Below are 15,708 nucleotides of genomic sequence, written 5' to 3' on the forward strand. Positions count from 1 at the left end.
AGAGCGGTTTGCAGAATGCAGGAAGCATTGCTGATTGGAGAGGCTGGACTCTGCTTTGCAAATATCAATGTCTAAATGGAAACAATGTGTATATGTTATATACAGTGTGCTCCCCCCCCCCCCCCCCCCCCCCCTTAAAAAAAAATGTCTACACACTTCAACATGGCCAATATCTGCATAAAAGCTACAAAGGATGTCTGACCTCTGCGGCTGCTGACCTCTTTAAAGACCAGATGATGCTACATATTGCTATATATTCAGTTTTATTTAATAGTTGCTAATGAAGTGTGTATACGTTCTTACGGGACACCCTGTATATAAGCTTCAGAAAACTCTATGATAATGGCTTAAAGGGGTTTTTAGGAGATGTTAGAATTTGGCAGGTGGCTGATCAGGTATATAAAACAATTTAGGGCTCATTCCCACGGTCGGATGCGTAAAACGCTGCGTGTATTACTGCTGTGTGAATTGACGGTGAGCCGGGTATCGCTGCGTATTTCACGCACAGTATGACTTGTTTTGTTTTTTTTCTTTAATTCACCGCTCTGTCTCTTAGCAGCTTTGTGTATAAAACGCCGCGATACGCAATGTATTGTATATGTACAGCAGTTTATATGCACCCATAGAGCGCAATAGGGCCACTCTCACACAGCGCACTTTTTACAATGAGTAGCGCGGCATTTGAAGCTCTGCCAGATGACGCTCCCATTGACTTTAATGGCGCTTCGCAGACCAGCGCTCAAAAGCCTTAATTTTCGAGCTCTGTCCTATTTTAGCTCGATTTACAGCTTTTTAATGCACCTCATCACCCATCACAATAATGGGGTGCATTACAAACCGCTGTAACGTGCAGTCCAAAATGCTACGCAAAATCACAGTAAAGCACAGCGGTCTCAGAAGTGAGAATGACCTAAGGCTATACACCCGTAATATGCGGTAAAATATGAAAAAACCCTTGTGGGAGTGGAACAGAAAAAATCAATGTATTTGAATTGCTGCAATGTACCGCGTATTATACTCACGTACATCACACGCGTAATACGCAATTCAATTACGTTTGTGTGAATGAGCCCTTAAAGGAAACCTGTCAACCCTTCTGAGCTTGGAAAACCGCCCACAGCGATACAACACTGACGCGTGTAAGTATATTATTGCAAATCCAACATGGAACTACTTTTTGCACATGCCAGATTAGTAGGATTTCTGAACCATCGGGTGTTGGATTGGTAGATCTTTTCCTATATCAGGTACGATCATCGGTTTATGCATTAAAACCGCTGTAGCGCTATGAAGTATTCATAGTTCCCACAGCTGCCCTCCAGATAACTTCCGCAAAATAATCTGGTAATATAGCGCACATGGATACTGCTGACGGCGTGGAAATGTAACCCTGTTATCGGATTCATTGCTGCCGTTCCTACAGTAATGTTGGGTCATTTACATTGAAGCATGAACTATAGTGGCTGTTGGTGAATAGATGGGGCGTATGGGAAGGAGAATGGATGCATATGGTGAACTGGAGACTAGACCGTGGGATATTGGGTTTGGAGCGACCATGGCTCTTGACTCAGCTACCCGTATCGACTGAGAATATGAGCTGATTTCTACTAAATCTACACTATTCTAGAATAAACACATCGGTTTCATTTCCAGTTTTGCAAGAAAAGACTTTTGGTGACCTTTTTTGAGACCCGAAAAACCAGCCGTTTTTAGCTAGTCTCCAGGGTTGGGAGTAGATACATAGGTCAATACAACTACTTAGGCCTCATGTCCATGGGGAAAATCAAGCCCGCTACAGATTCTCCAAGGAGAATCAGCAGCGGGTCCCTCCTGCCCCGTGGACATGAGCGCTTAAAATAAGAATTAACTTACCTCTCGCCCGCTCCGGATCTTCCCTTCGCCGCGGCGTCATCTTCTCTGCGTCGCGGCCGGATCTTCTTTCTTCGGCCCGGCGGATGCGCAGGGTGACGTCGGTGACGTGCCCCGTGCATGCGCCGGCCCAAAGAAAAAAGATCCGGCCGCGACGGAGAGAAGATGGAGCCGCGGCGATGGGAAGAACCGGAGCGGGTGAGTAAATTCCGATTTTTGTCTCCCGCGGATCCGGACGGCTTCCATAGGCTTCAATAGAAGCCCATGGGAGCCGTCCCCGCGGGAGACCCGCACGAAAATGGAGCATGGTCCAGATTCTATTGACGTCACCGACGTCACCCTGCGCATCCGCCAGGCCGAAGAAAGAAGATCCGGCCGCGACGCAGAGAAGATGACGCCGCGGCGAAGGGAAGATCCGGAGCGGGCGAGAGGTAAGTTAATTCTTATTTTAAGCGCTCATGTCCGCGGGGCAGGAGGGACCCGCTACGGATTCTACATGGAGAATCCGTAGCGGGCCTGATTTTTCCCGTGGTCATGAGGCCTTAAAATCCGCTGCAGATTTTAATTCTTCTTTTGCCCGTGGACATGAGGCCTTACAGATGACCTTTCATCACTCCTCACCTGTCTGTTTTAGTAAATATTTACATTCCCCATGTAATAACTACTTGGGGTTAACTTTTTTAGAACACCATGCTGTGCTGCTCCTATGTTGCTCTTCTCAGAGTACGGCCCCACAATGTGGTAAAAACCCGGCCAACCATGAAGGCCAATCAACTGCGGTCAATGGGTGTGTGGCCATCAGCTTCTGCAGGAGGGGGAGGTTTCAGCTGCATGCGATTACTGCATCGTTGGACCGTACCATCCTAAGAAACCATGTACCTTCCATTTTTTTATGGCGGCACTTTGCTAGGAAAGCACAGTTTGCTCCATCTTCCTACCCAGTTGGGGTATTTAGACTTGTGTTTTTCATATGCAGTTTTTTTCTCATACGTGTAAAATACACATGTCCTATTTGGTCTGTATTACCGTCCAAAATTTAACATTGTAGTCAATGGGATTGCATAAATACGCAGTGAATATACGTAATCCATGCGTATTCATTACCTGCTTATGCAGAAAGGAAGAAAAATCTAAGGGACCCTCTTGCATTTTTCGTACATTTGTGTGCATATGAAGAACCCGGTAAATACTTGTGCAAAGAAAAAAGCAAATCTGCTTTGAATTTGCAGTTTCAATCTGTGACAATGCTGCGCATTTCACGGACCGCAACTACATACACCCATATGCATGAGGCCTATATGTAACTACTCCTCAACATGTAGCTCTCTGGCGTTTCTCCCCTTCCACTTCTTTAGAACTGAGCTTCCTACCTTGGAGGGTGGTTGGCGCTGCCAAGCGCTGGCTGTGTGACCTGGGGAAAGTGGAGAGCCAATCCTTCTGTGACTGGACCTCGTGGTTGGACGGATTCAGCCCGTGGGCCTTGGGTTTGACACACGTGGTATAGATGATGCAGGCAATCTCCGTTCTAGAAGAACTACACCATCGCATAATGACCACTGGAATCTGGCAGCTGACAAACCAGTGCTTTATGATGGCAGAACCAACTACAAAGGCCTATTTTACAAAACATTTAATTATATGGGAACCTTGTAAGACTAGACACATCAATAGTGGCAGAGCAAACTGTGGATGTAGCAATGGAGATTAGTGTTTACACGGAGTAATTAAAGTAACGAGATGAAATAACTAGTTGGTGCATACTGTTAATCATCTGTCTGCATATCACCTTTGAGGATCATTCTATCACTCTTAACTATTACTATGAATCCCACTGTACAATAGGCTATGAGGGTCTCGGGGTCTATTTCTAGCAGAAGACAAGTCTCTAGATGGACCTACAATGGAATAACTTGAAATGGCCTTTAATAGCTATTGTAAAAGGACTGGCCTTGGTATATCTAGTATTACTGACAGTAGAGGTGGTCCCATTAGGACAATCTTGGCCAATATTCTGCATTACGCCATATGGATGTCCCAGATAGAAGTCTGCTCTCAGGAGAAGAACTGTTGACGAGCACTGGCTCTCGTTTCGGTGGGCGCCGCTGCTCATGTATTACTTTTCTCCCTTTGAAGTGAGTGGAGAAAAATGCCACATTAACACCACAAAAGTGGAGGACTGAACCGAAGAATATGTGTGAGGGGCTCTTGAGTAAGACATGGATGTTGCAGCTCAGATTTATTAAGTTTGGGTGCACAACTCTACAGGATGCCCATATCTGAGTTGGAGAGCAGGTTGGGTTGCACCAAAGTGACTGTAGGCTACAAATCGCGGCATGTTCTATTTCTGTGCGAATCTCGCAGAGGCCCGCACAGAAATGTCAGTCGAGACCCGCCGGCTCCGCTCTGCGCATGCGCCGGCTGGGCGGCAGCCGGCATATCGCAGAGAAGAGGAGAAGCAAGGAGCGGTTGAGCCGCAGGTCTCTGCAGGGGCAAGGGTCCGCATCCCGCTGTGAGAATTCTCGCAGCGGGATCCGACCCGGCTGTCTGCAGGTGGCCTATCTGCAGTTTTTACACACGTGAGAAAAACACATGAAATTCCATTGATACTTTTTTTTTGCAAGAATACGTAGCAAGTTCCTGTGTATTTACGCACACAAGTTAGGACGCGCTGCATGAAAGTCATGTAAGAAATACGTAGCTGTGAACGAACCCATTGAAATCAGTGGGTTCCATGCGCGGCGTAAATACTCATATGAATGAGTCCTAACAGTAACTTGTAAATGCACAACATTCACCAGGTTACAAACTCTTACGTAAAACTTGGTCGCGAACACTCAGGAGGGTGAGTAGTGTTTCTCGGGTTGTTTCTACATCTCACCAGCCATTTGACTTTGTGAGTCTGCTCAGGATAACCATCCAATCACTCCAGCTCAGGAGTCTCTCCCTTGCACTCCGGCCTGTTTTGCAGGGTCTGGGTTGGGCTATTGCTATTAAAGCACCGGCATCAGGTTCCTCTGTATGCAGTCAGAGAAGCACTTCTTGCTTCCGGCCTCCTATTATAACTTCCTTCTAACTCCTGCTTTACGGCAGCTGCTTGGCCCAGAGCCGCAATGCTGCCCCCAAGTTAGCATCAAGCTCTGGGTTGGTGCTGGCGCTGGGCACCACCTATCTGAAACCCAGGAAACTCCACTTCTTAGCAAAACTGTAAATGTTAAGTGGCAACCCTACCCGCAGCAGCCCGCTGAGCGCACTAGAAAAAGGGAAAGGGGCAGACCTATGGGGAAAAATTTAAGTCGAAAACAATGAGGGTAATAACCATTACCCCACCTCCTTACATGGCTATCTGTTGCGGGTTCTCTGCAGTCAAAAAACTGTATCAGACTACTAACGATGACCCACCTGTCTGTGTGTGAGTGAGTGGTTTGTGAGTGACTTGCATGCTCCGCCCATATCACATGACTGACATCACATGTCCTGTATACACATGGCTGCTGTCCGACTAGGTGTGTGTTAGTATTTCATAGCAACTGAGGCCGCAAGGGGTTTGTAGTCCCAACGTAATCTGCACAAGGATGCAGAACCTTTGACGTCACAATCCTGGGATCAGGGGCGGAGCATGACTATGACATCATTACAGGTCCTTCATCTCCAGCTCTGTGTTGCTTCTGATCCCTGTTGTATGGGATGAACAATGTATGTAGCAGTGCTGTGTGTGTGTGTGTATATGACGTGCATGTAGCAGAGCTGTGTGGCGCATTGTGCCGCCAGAAACACTGGTTTTATAATTTCCTAATTACTAGTATGTGAATATAGACTGCGGGCCACGGACTTTATAGTACCAAAGAAAGCTTTAGCGGAATTGATGCAATTTATGGACTGGGGAAGAGATGTATTGAACAGTTCTGCCCCGCTGGGATTTTGTCTTCTCTTTTTCAGATCAAGATTAGCAAACCAATGACTTCTATATATTTACGTCTCCTGAATATCCCTGCGATGTCTTAAGTTGTGTGTGGGAGTGAGTTGCATCCAGTGTCCTCTGCATTGAGGTGCGGGTTGTAATAAGGGGGGTGGTGTTTTTGGTTTGACAAGGCGGCAAACCTCTTAGAATCTATGTTTTTCATACGTACTCGACATGTTTTCTTTAGCATGCCAATGTGCAGAGTCAGGCTTATTTAATATGTTAGCGTCCTGTGTCTTAATTAAAGCTACGGGTATGCATTTCTTTTTGCGTTCTTAGCAATTTAGGTGGATGATGGAACTGGGTGGAAAACAGTATAAATACAGTAAAAAGTCCAGTGAGATGAAACCTCTAAAGCAAAGAGAATAGAATGATATATTTTTTAGATTGGGTATTTATTGCACTAATTGCATATGCATGAAAAGCAGCCATTGCCTATACATTATTTTGGCGCACCCCTGATTCCCAGGAGCAAATAAAAAATCCAACAAGTTCTCCAAACCCTCTTACCCCAATAAAAGATTTCTCTTACTGATGATCTGGTAGCATATTTTAACCAGAGGGCCACTGATTTAGTGACATTAGTTACCAATATACCTTGTGACATCTGTGGGATTAGTCACTCACTAGCATCACCATCTTTCTGCAGAAGACGCTTGTCACACGGAGTAAATTCACTTTCACGCCAAAGTTCTTTTCAGTCTGGCTCCTGCCAGCTTTATTAAGCTTCTCCACAGCAAACCTTTCACACAGTTTCGGTGTACAAAAACAAAACCTGGCCGTCTGGCCTTTTACTAAAGATTACCAATGTCTCTTTCCCAGTTGGTCCTAGCCACCCAACTTTATCAGTGAGCACATGCTGCATTCTTTTTTGTGCTCGGGTAGTAAGCAATGCATACATGCAAGGGCTCTTCCACGCGGCTGTATGAATACAATGCTGCGAGCCTCACAGCGTTGTACTCATTGCAGCCCCTACTATCTGCCAGCAGAGATCGGACATGCGCCGTGTGACTTTTTTTTTCTTTCTTTTTTTAAAAATCTCCTGCTCCATACTAAACATTGCCCTGTCGTGGGCATTGCGAGGGGCAGCATTTCAATATTGAGCCCTTCAAGGATGGCATATGGAACGCAGGGAAATAGAGCATTCTGCCATCTATTCCTTCTGCGATTTATATGGATGTCCCCTTGCAGCTCTAACGCAGGTGTGGATGGAAGAATGAAAGTCCATAGACTTTCTTTGACTCCATTCCCCTCGTGTTACGCATAGGAAAAACCCATGCATAGTATACTGTGACAATACACTTGTGTGAATGAGCCCCAAGTGTGAACGAAACGGCGTAAGTTAATGCATTTAATTGTCCGTGAATTACTGCGTATCATAACCACGTTAATTTTGCGCATAATACGCAATTCAAATACGTTTGTATGAGCCCGTCCTTACCATGTTCAGAATGGAAGCCTCCACTGAGGGTCTTACATCTCTCTTTAACGAGCCCGCTCGGGTGGAGCCTAGTTGGGCAATTCCACAGCAGAGGACAGCCCTTCTCGACTGACCATTTTCCTGTCATGTAGCCTCCTAGTGGCTCAAACACACCACTACAATGGCTCCTGTGCCACAACCTATATAGATTGTAAACTCGTTCAGGCTGCCTGCAGAAAGCCTAGTGCCACAGCAGACGAGGCGCCAAGTAGCTGGCCCAGCCACACTGCCACGTTGTCCCAGTGATTAGTGGGGGGGGGGGACAGCAGCTGATCCCTGGATTTTTGCATTATACCACCAGTATCTTCCATGGGACAACCCATTCTTCTGGATCGGCTACCAGTATGCCCAGAGCTTCTTGATATCGACTTTAAAAATTTGTCCCGCAGAAATAAAATCAATATTTTCAAGTTTAAAAAAGTCATTTTTGCTTCCATTTGGCAGTTTAAGTCCCAAGTAGAGGCCCCTCGTATAGCCCCCTAATATAGTACACCCTTGGTGAGATTTCCTCCTGGTAATGGCAGGTCCATCATGTGTCTGCATTGCTCTGGCACTGTATGTCTGGCATCTGTGGATGCCTTGAGATGCCCATTTTTGTGATCATTGTGTTCACTGGCCAGTGTTTTTTTTTAATATTACATATTGTACTTTAATTTTTCATTTTGATCTAATGTGCCCAGTTTTTACCCTGCTACTTCTATGTGACCGGAGTAGTACTCATTGGCTTCATTAGACAAGGAGGGGAGATAGAGATGAGCGAGCGTACTTGGAAAAGCACTACTCGCTCGAGTAATTTGCTTTATCCGAGTACCGCTGTGCTCGTCCCTGAAGATTCGGGTGCCGCTGCGGCTGACAGGTGAGTCGCAGCGGGGAGCAGGGGAGAGCGGGCGGGAGAGAAGGAGAGAAAGATCTCCCCTCCGTTCCTCCCCGCTCTCCCCTGCAGCTCCCCGCTCCGTGCCGGCACCAGAATCTTCAGGGACGAGCAGGGAGATACTCGGATAAAGCAAATTACTCGAGCGAGTAGTGCTTTTCCGAGTACGCTCGCTCATCTCTAGAGATAACCTGATCTGTGTGAACAGTCACTCTTGCCAATGTTGATGGCTTGGGAATAATATATCAAGCAGCAAATCTTCTTGTCTCCACCGCTTTCTGCAAATGGTCTTAAAATAATGTTTGTGAGTTCTGATCTGGGTCTGTAGAAGCATTTAACGATCACTGAAACTTGTTTAACCTGTTGGGAAGTAGTGGGATGATGCCAGGAAATACACAAACCCGACACGTACCATGTACTCCCGTGTTGGTGGCTCATTTTATTCTAGGTTTTAGCTATATTATTTGACAGTCCAGATTGCCTTCCACTTGACAAGTATCATATGAAACCTTTAATGAGCCCTCTCCGAGCTGTCTGCACATGCTAGAGGAAAGGGAAAGTGGTTGTGAAACTCTGTCAGAAGCTCTTGGGCAGTATCCATAAAGTTCACTACTACGTGTCCGTAAGACCGTAAGAAATAGCAGAACATAGAAGCGCTTCAGGATTATGGTTGTGCCAGCCTTGCCCATATGCAAGCTGTGCGGCCGCACTGGCCGCCGATCACCAGCTTGTAGGGGGAGCATCGGACAGACGTAGTCTTAGTATTGCTACTGTATTTGTTATGAGCTTGGTTATGTTATTGTATCTGTGTGCTGAAGTTGGTTCGTTCTGTATTTGTTATGAGCTTGGTTCTGGTGCTGTACTTATGCTGTGAGCGCGTTTCTGGTGTTTCATATATGACGCTTCTGATATAGTATTCACTGAGCTGTTCTTTTGCAGATATGCTGCTCCTGCGGCTTTCTGCACAGGTTGAATACAGGTAGGCGACCAATTACATCAGGCAGAGTATAAGGCCATTGACAGCGAACCTTGGCAATAAAAGTAAACTCGTTTATTATTTAGAAGTCTAAAAATGCATAAATATGACTATCATAGGCCCCCTGTCCACAACCGTGAATTCGCCGGCGGTAAATTGCCAGCGAATCACGCAGGCTGGAGAAGGCTGAAGCTTTCCATAGCGTTGCTATGGAAAGCACCAACCCCATGTCCACGAGCGGAGAATCATTGCGATTCTCCACTCGCGGCGGGCAATTCGCAGCATGCTGCGAATTGCCCCAATTCTCCGCGGTCAGCCTATCTATTAGATTAGGCAGACCGGCGGAGAAACGTGTGCGGCTCCTGCTCTCAGGCGGCCGCTCCCGCAGCGGCGATCTGCCGCGGGACTTCGCAACGTTCGTGGACAGCCGGCCATAAAGTCCCTAAATTGTTCTTCCTGTTATAGGTGGCCTAAACCAATTTACAACTTAAACAAAGGCGATTTTATCACATTAGTTGTGCATTGCGAGACGTACATAACTCACATGAACATAGAACTCATCACAGTATTTGCATTGGCCCCTTTTACATGGGCAGTTTTTCTTTTGCAAGGCCTTACCGAGATGCGCTATCTCATGGGCACACTTGCTATGGAAGTCTCTATCGAAAAGCTAGAACTGATTTATAAAAGCGGCAACAGCGCAAGGCTTCCAAACTAAATAGGTGTGACGGAGCCGAGCGGTGGCGGTGTAGTCCTACATACTCTTAACGAGGCTCCGGCGACAACTCCAGCACCCTTGAAGACAACTTAGACTCTGGTTTATTTTTTGTTCTGTTGGAGGACTTCTCAGTACGGATAGGAGTGTTAGTGTAACTAGATGTACCCGTGATTCCAGGACGTACTGTGCCGTGTGCGCGTCCATCTACTAGACCTGCTATCGGGAAGATGCGATGGAACACCCTTCGGTCGTCTTGTGGTTACGGCTCTTAGACAAAACAACATCTGGTTGTAGATTATTTGTGAACACAGGGAATGCCGAGACATGAACATACTTTAAGCCTAATGACTCAGTTTAGCTTTCTCATTATTGCTTTTGTTGGTTCGGGAGATGTATAATATAGAACACATGTAATTTATGCTGACAATATCCATTCCTTCATGGCTTCCAAAATTCGACAATTTGTAGTACCAAATAAAAAACTGAAAAAAGTAAGCCAATGCAACTTATTTTAATTCAGCAAATATACTTTTAGACTTAACGTGACTGTCCAGTCACCAGCTCAAACCTGATGTGTAAGTCAGTACCTACATTGATTTACAGGAATGCTGCCATCCAATAGGTGGCGCTGCAGAGGTATTGTTCCATCTCCCTTATTTGCATAATACTCAGAGCAGCATGCATGGCCTTATAAGTCTCTTCATTCACCTTCTAGGTGCTCTCCTTAAGGAGTGATGATACCCTCCCGACTCACATCATAGGCCTTTCACTAGCCAAGCCAAGATCCTACTGCACATTGAGGGGCAAAAACCCCGAAACAGCTGCCTGTGTATGGATTCTGGCTTGGTAATAATGATTGGGAATTGAATACCAAGTCCTGTATAAAGGGTCAGACATTGCCTTACAGGAATGCTGCCATCCAATAGGTGGCGCTGCAGAGGTATATTTCTATTTCCTTTTTTGCATCAGTACCTATAGAGAATGATTACTTGATGGGGGTTTTTCTCAGTACTTGCTTCTTGGCTGCTTCTTACCTCAATTCCGTTAAAATGAAGCTGTAGTATGTGACACAGTGCCACAGGGAATCTGAGGTAGTCTAAGACACACACCCTTTTGTGGGTTCAGGCTGCTTCTCTGTTACTGGCCCTGCTGCTCTGCCTCCTCTGATTTGTTGCTGTGTATAACACAAGTCTATAACAGGCTATCCAAGAATTCAGCGCACTGACGGATGTCCTGACGTCTTACCTTTAGAATTTGCTGGCCCAGATGGAGCAAAACTGGTCCAAACCACAATACTATCACCACCGTGTTTCACAGACAATACAAGGTTTCTATGCTGTAATGCAGTATTTTTTTTTTCTCCAAACATAACACTTCTCATTTAAGCCAAAAAGCTCTAGTTTGGTTTCATCCATCCACAGAACAATGGGGGAAGTTTACAAAGGCCAGCATTTCCTGCCCCAGGCCTAGTAATTCTTTCCCCAGTGCATGATGCGCAGAATACATTGAGGTGCATGCCTCTTTATGTATTAAGAGTAAGGCCGCCTGCACACGAGCGGAAATCACGCCGCGGGATTTCCCGCGGGATTTCCGCCGCTAAAAGTTTGCATAGGAGTGCATTAAAATACGCACTCCTATGCAGACGGCCGCGGTTTGGCCGCGCGAAATCTCGCGCGGCAAACAAACCGCGGCATGTCCTGATTTTCTGCGGGGCACGCACTCACCCGGCCGCCGGCTCCGGTCTGCGCATGCGCCGGCTTCGCGGCAGCCGGCACATGAAAGAGCCGGGGCCGCCAGGCGCGGGTGAGTACGCGCTCGTCCCTGCAGGCGCTCGGGTCGGATCGCGCGGCGAGAATTCTCGCTGCCGGATCCGACCCGCTCGTCTGCAGGCGGCCTAACTTTGCGCTTTCACGCAAATGTACACCTGCTCCCAACCAGCGTACGTTTCTGGAATAATTTACGCCGCTTTGTGGCATATATTCTACATAAATCTGTTGGTCCAGGGTGACCATGACCCTCCAGACAAGCCATGCCCACTTATAGAAAAAGTGGCGGGGCTGGCGCAGAAGGCTGAAAAGTTACAGCATGTTTACGCAATCGACCCTTGCACAAAATGTTGCGACTTCTCTATGCCAAAAAAGCTGGCGTAAAGTCTTCATAAATGTCCCCCATTGTTCCAAAATCCTTCTCACCTGTCCAGGTGATCTTTAGCGAACTGCAGATGGGCAGCAATGTGCTTTACATGGAGCAGAAGCTTTCTTCTTACAATACTGCTGTACACACCATTGTTGTTCAGTGTCCTCCTGATGGTGGGCTCATGCACATTAGCTAAGGCCTTTAGTCACTTAGAGATTACCTTGGGTTCCTTTGTGACCTTGCGGACTATTATACGCCTTGCTCTTGGTGTGATCTTTGTGGTCCGCCACTCCAGGTGAGGGTAATGCTGGTCTAGCATTTCCTCTATTTTTACACAATCTGTCTGACTGTGGATTGCTGGAGTCCAAACTCTTCAGAAATGATTTTGTAACCTCCAGTGTGATGAGCATCAACCACTCAGATCCTCAGAACTCTCCTTTGTTCGTACCATGATGCATTTCCCCAGTCGTGTTGTGAAGATCAGAATTTGATAGATCCCGGTTCTCTAAATAAAACCGGTCGGGCACCGATTGTCATCCCAATGATTGAAAACACCTGACTCCAATTCTACCTTCAAATTACCTGCTCATCCTAAGGGCTCTTTCCTACAAGCGGATATATGGCGTTTTTACGTTTTCACGCCTGCTGCATATAGGCACCTGAATGGGCGTTTTTCGCGATCACTGCCATCGTTTTCCTGTCTCTTCACACGACCGCGAGCATTGTTTTTAGCAAAAAAATACGCCGCACCCTGGAAAACCCTCGCTCTGCCAAAAACCTTGGGATACCTTCCAATGCCTATATAGAGGCATCTGTAAGCTTTTCGCAGCGTTGGACGCTGCCAAAATGCCTCCCATTCCCTTCTCTTTACCTACTCCGATAGAAGTCTATGGGAGCCGCTGGTGTATATTGGCCAAAAAAAAGTTCCAGAAATATCTTTTGGTTGAGCGTATATGCGCTGGCCGCGCATTTGTTCAATTTTTCACACTGCCGGCGTGTTTACCCGCCGTATATTCACCCGTGTGAACGGCTGCATTGGAAACTAATGCTTCACATGGGTACCGTATATGCGGCTGGGTATGAAAACGCAGAGTATATGCACTCATGAGAATAAAGCCTTGGGCTGGTTTCACACAACCGAGAAAATTGTGTGAGATTTGTATGTTACGAGACTCACGAATATCAACCCCATTCAAAAAAAAAAGGGGTCCTGCACATGAGTGGTGATTTCCCGACCTGTTCTGTCTAGCTGTGTGATCTGGCACCGTAACCCCATTGCTTTCAATGGGATTTCCTTCAGCGGCAGGATCGCTGGCCCTATTGAAATCAATTGGAGAACTCTGCGATCCTCTGCCGCTGCTGTGACAGCCTCGTCAGAGGATCCCTAAAGTGATGTAAGCCTCGCATCCACGGGGCTCACATGGTGGGGAGCGCGATATGGGACCGGGATACACAACCCAATATCACGCTCGCCCGTTTGTGGCTAGTCTCAGAGTTGGTATACTTTTTTCACTCATAGACGTGATATTGGCTCATTTTTCTCAATAAATAAATGACCATGTCTAATATTTTTGACTCGTGTTCAATTTGATTCTCTACTTTTGTGAAAATCTGATGTTTTACGTAAAATATAGGCAGAACTATGGAGAATTTTGAAGAGTTAACAAACTTTCACTTTAAGTGAACACCTTAATAGAGTTTGTGCGTTCTCCCCATGTTTAGTAAAAGTATATTTCAGCTACATGAAGTTATGGCATATCACTGGCAATAACTAATGATTGGTGAGGACCAACATTGGGACCCCCACTGATTCCTAAGAGGACTGAGCCAAGTCAGCGGGCACTATGCAGGGGATGGCAGCACAGCCGGGCCGGGTTGCAGTAAAGGTATGTGTTGGCTTATTTGAGGTAGCGTTGTAGAGACGGCTTATGACAATGTGTAAAATACGATTACTTTAGACTCCTGCAATAGGCATGTACGGTACTCCTCCGGTCTATCCTCACTGGAAAGGGCAGGCTGGATGTGGTTTTGTGAAATATCCCTGAAGTCACTAAAGTGGAAATTGATTACTGCAATAAAATAATTAAAACCGGAGGCCACAAATCAGACTCCGTCTAAAAATCAACTTTGATAGTGCCTGAACCTAATTATTTATCTCTGCAAAATGTATAGTTATCCTTTTAAAGGGGTTGTGCAGTTGTAAACTATTGATAGTCTAGCCACACAATAGGCCATCAAAAGTAAAGCAACGGGGGTCTGCTGCTGTGTGGGATCCATTCTCATCATCTGTTCAAAAGGCCAAAGTGCTTGTGCACTGAGCTGCTTTTTGCAAGAAGCAGACAGCTCTGTTACCATTGTAGTGGCCAGGCTAGGTATTGCAGGCAGAGTTCCCATTCACTAAGTTCAGTGCACAGAGCATACTAGCCTGGCAAACAGCTGCTCAGTGGGAGTCCTGAATGGCAGACACTGGTGTACTATTGATGGCCTAACCTGACAATAGGCTAATCAATAGTCTACAACTGGACAACCCATTTAATAAGAGAGTATATACATATAGAAACCAGTACTAAAAAAAAAAAATCAGCTGAAGGCCCATGTATATGGCAAAGCAATGTGCATAGAACCTGTGGGGTGACGCACTAGGTCCATATGGTTTTGAATGCTGCTGTGTAGTGCCTCCATATTCCAGTATTTTCCACTAGATGCAATGTTTCTGTGTGAGAAGACCTCGATAATAATGCATTGATGGCGCATTAATGATTCCATATCCATGGGTAAAAAGACTTTTGTTCCTAGCACACAAAAGTACTTTATGGGCGCCATATTGGGGTTCAGAACCTATAAGAATTAAAAAGCACTCCGTTTTGTGCCACTCCCTTCTTGGCACTGGTCATAAGCTAAGCTTCATTTACTTCTTTGGCCTGCAGTTGTAGTTCTCTGCATAGCAGCTGGTTGAGTGCAGTGATGTAGAGAGTTAAAGCCGAAGGACTTGCCGGGGGTTCCTGCAATCAGACTGGCACCGATCACATAGTCACAAGCACTGTGCAGGTTGGTGGCGGGTTCATACTAGTGTGGGGAGTGTTATCATAACATGGGTTGGGTCCACTGGTCAGCCTAAAGACCTCATGAGCTGGTGCTACATATCTCTGCTCGGTGACATTTGTAGCCCTTCCAGTAGGACTATACACCGCGCCATCGAACCCAAGTTGTCCAGAATTGATCCAGGGGGCATTCTGGGGAGTTCCTATGAATGGTGCGGCCTGCACATTCACCCATCGTGAGCCTAATTGAGTAGTTATGGTATATGGTGGAGAGCGGCATTTGCTCTTGACATACTCCCCCCTACAAATACCCCAGGGTTGTAGTGGGCTATTCAGATGGCATGGCTCATCATGTCTCCAGACATGTTCCATCCACTAGTGGAATCTATGTCACGTTGAGTTGCTGCACCTCGTCGGGCTAGAGGGGTCCTACACGATATTGATTCCTGTCCCATGACTTGTGGCACGTCCGTGTAGAATAGACCCACAGGGAAAGCTCAATAGGCCAGTGAGTGGGGCTGTTACATTGGCGGTGAGCTTGTCGGGCTGCACAACATCTTTCTGCTTTTTTGTTAGCTCTAATTCTAAATGTAAATAAATGACAATTATTTTTGTCTCCAAGGGCAAAAGCAATCTCATATCCAGCTATATAATGACAC

General features: G+C 46.3%; 1 protein-coding gene across 2 annotated transcripts in view; it reads left to right on the plus strand.

The window, feature by feature from the left end:
• Positions 1 to 15,708, plus strand: part of SHROOM2 (shroom family member 2) — a 162,847-nt gene that overhangs the window by 99,082 nt on the left and 48,057 nt on the right. The gene's annotated exons all lie outside the window — the stretch shown is intronic.

This window comes from Eleutherodactylus coqui, chromosome 4 (genome assembly GCF_035609145.1).
Source record: "Eleutherodactylus coqui strain aEleCoq1 chromosome 4, aEleCoq1.hap1, whole genome shotgun sequence".
In the NCBI taxonomy this organism is placed as follows: domain Eukaryota; kingdom Metazoa; phylum Chordata; class Amphibia; order Anura; family Eleutherodactylidae; genus Eleutherodactylus; species Eleutherodactylus coqui.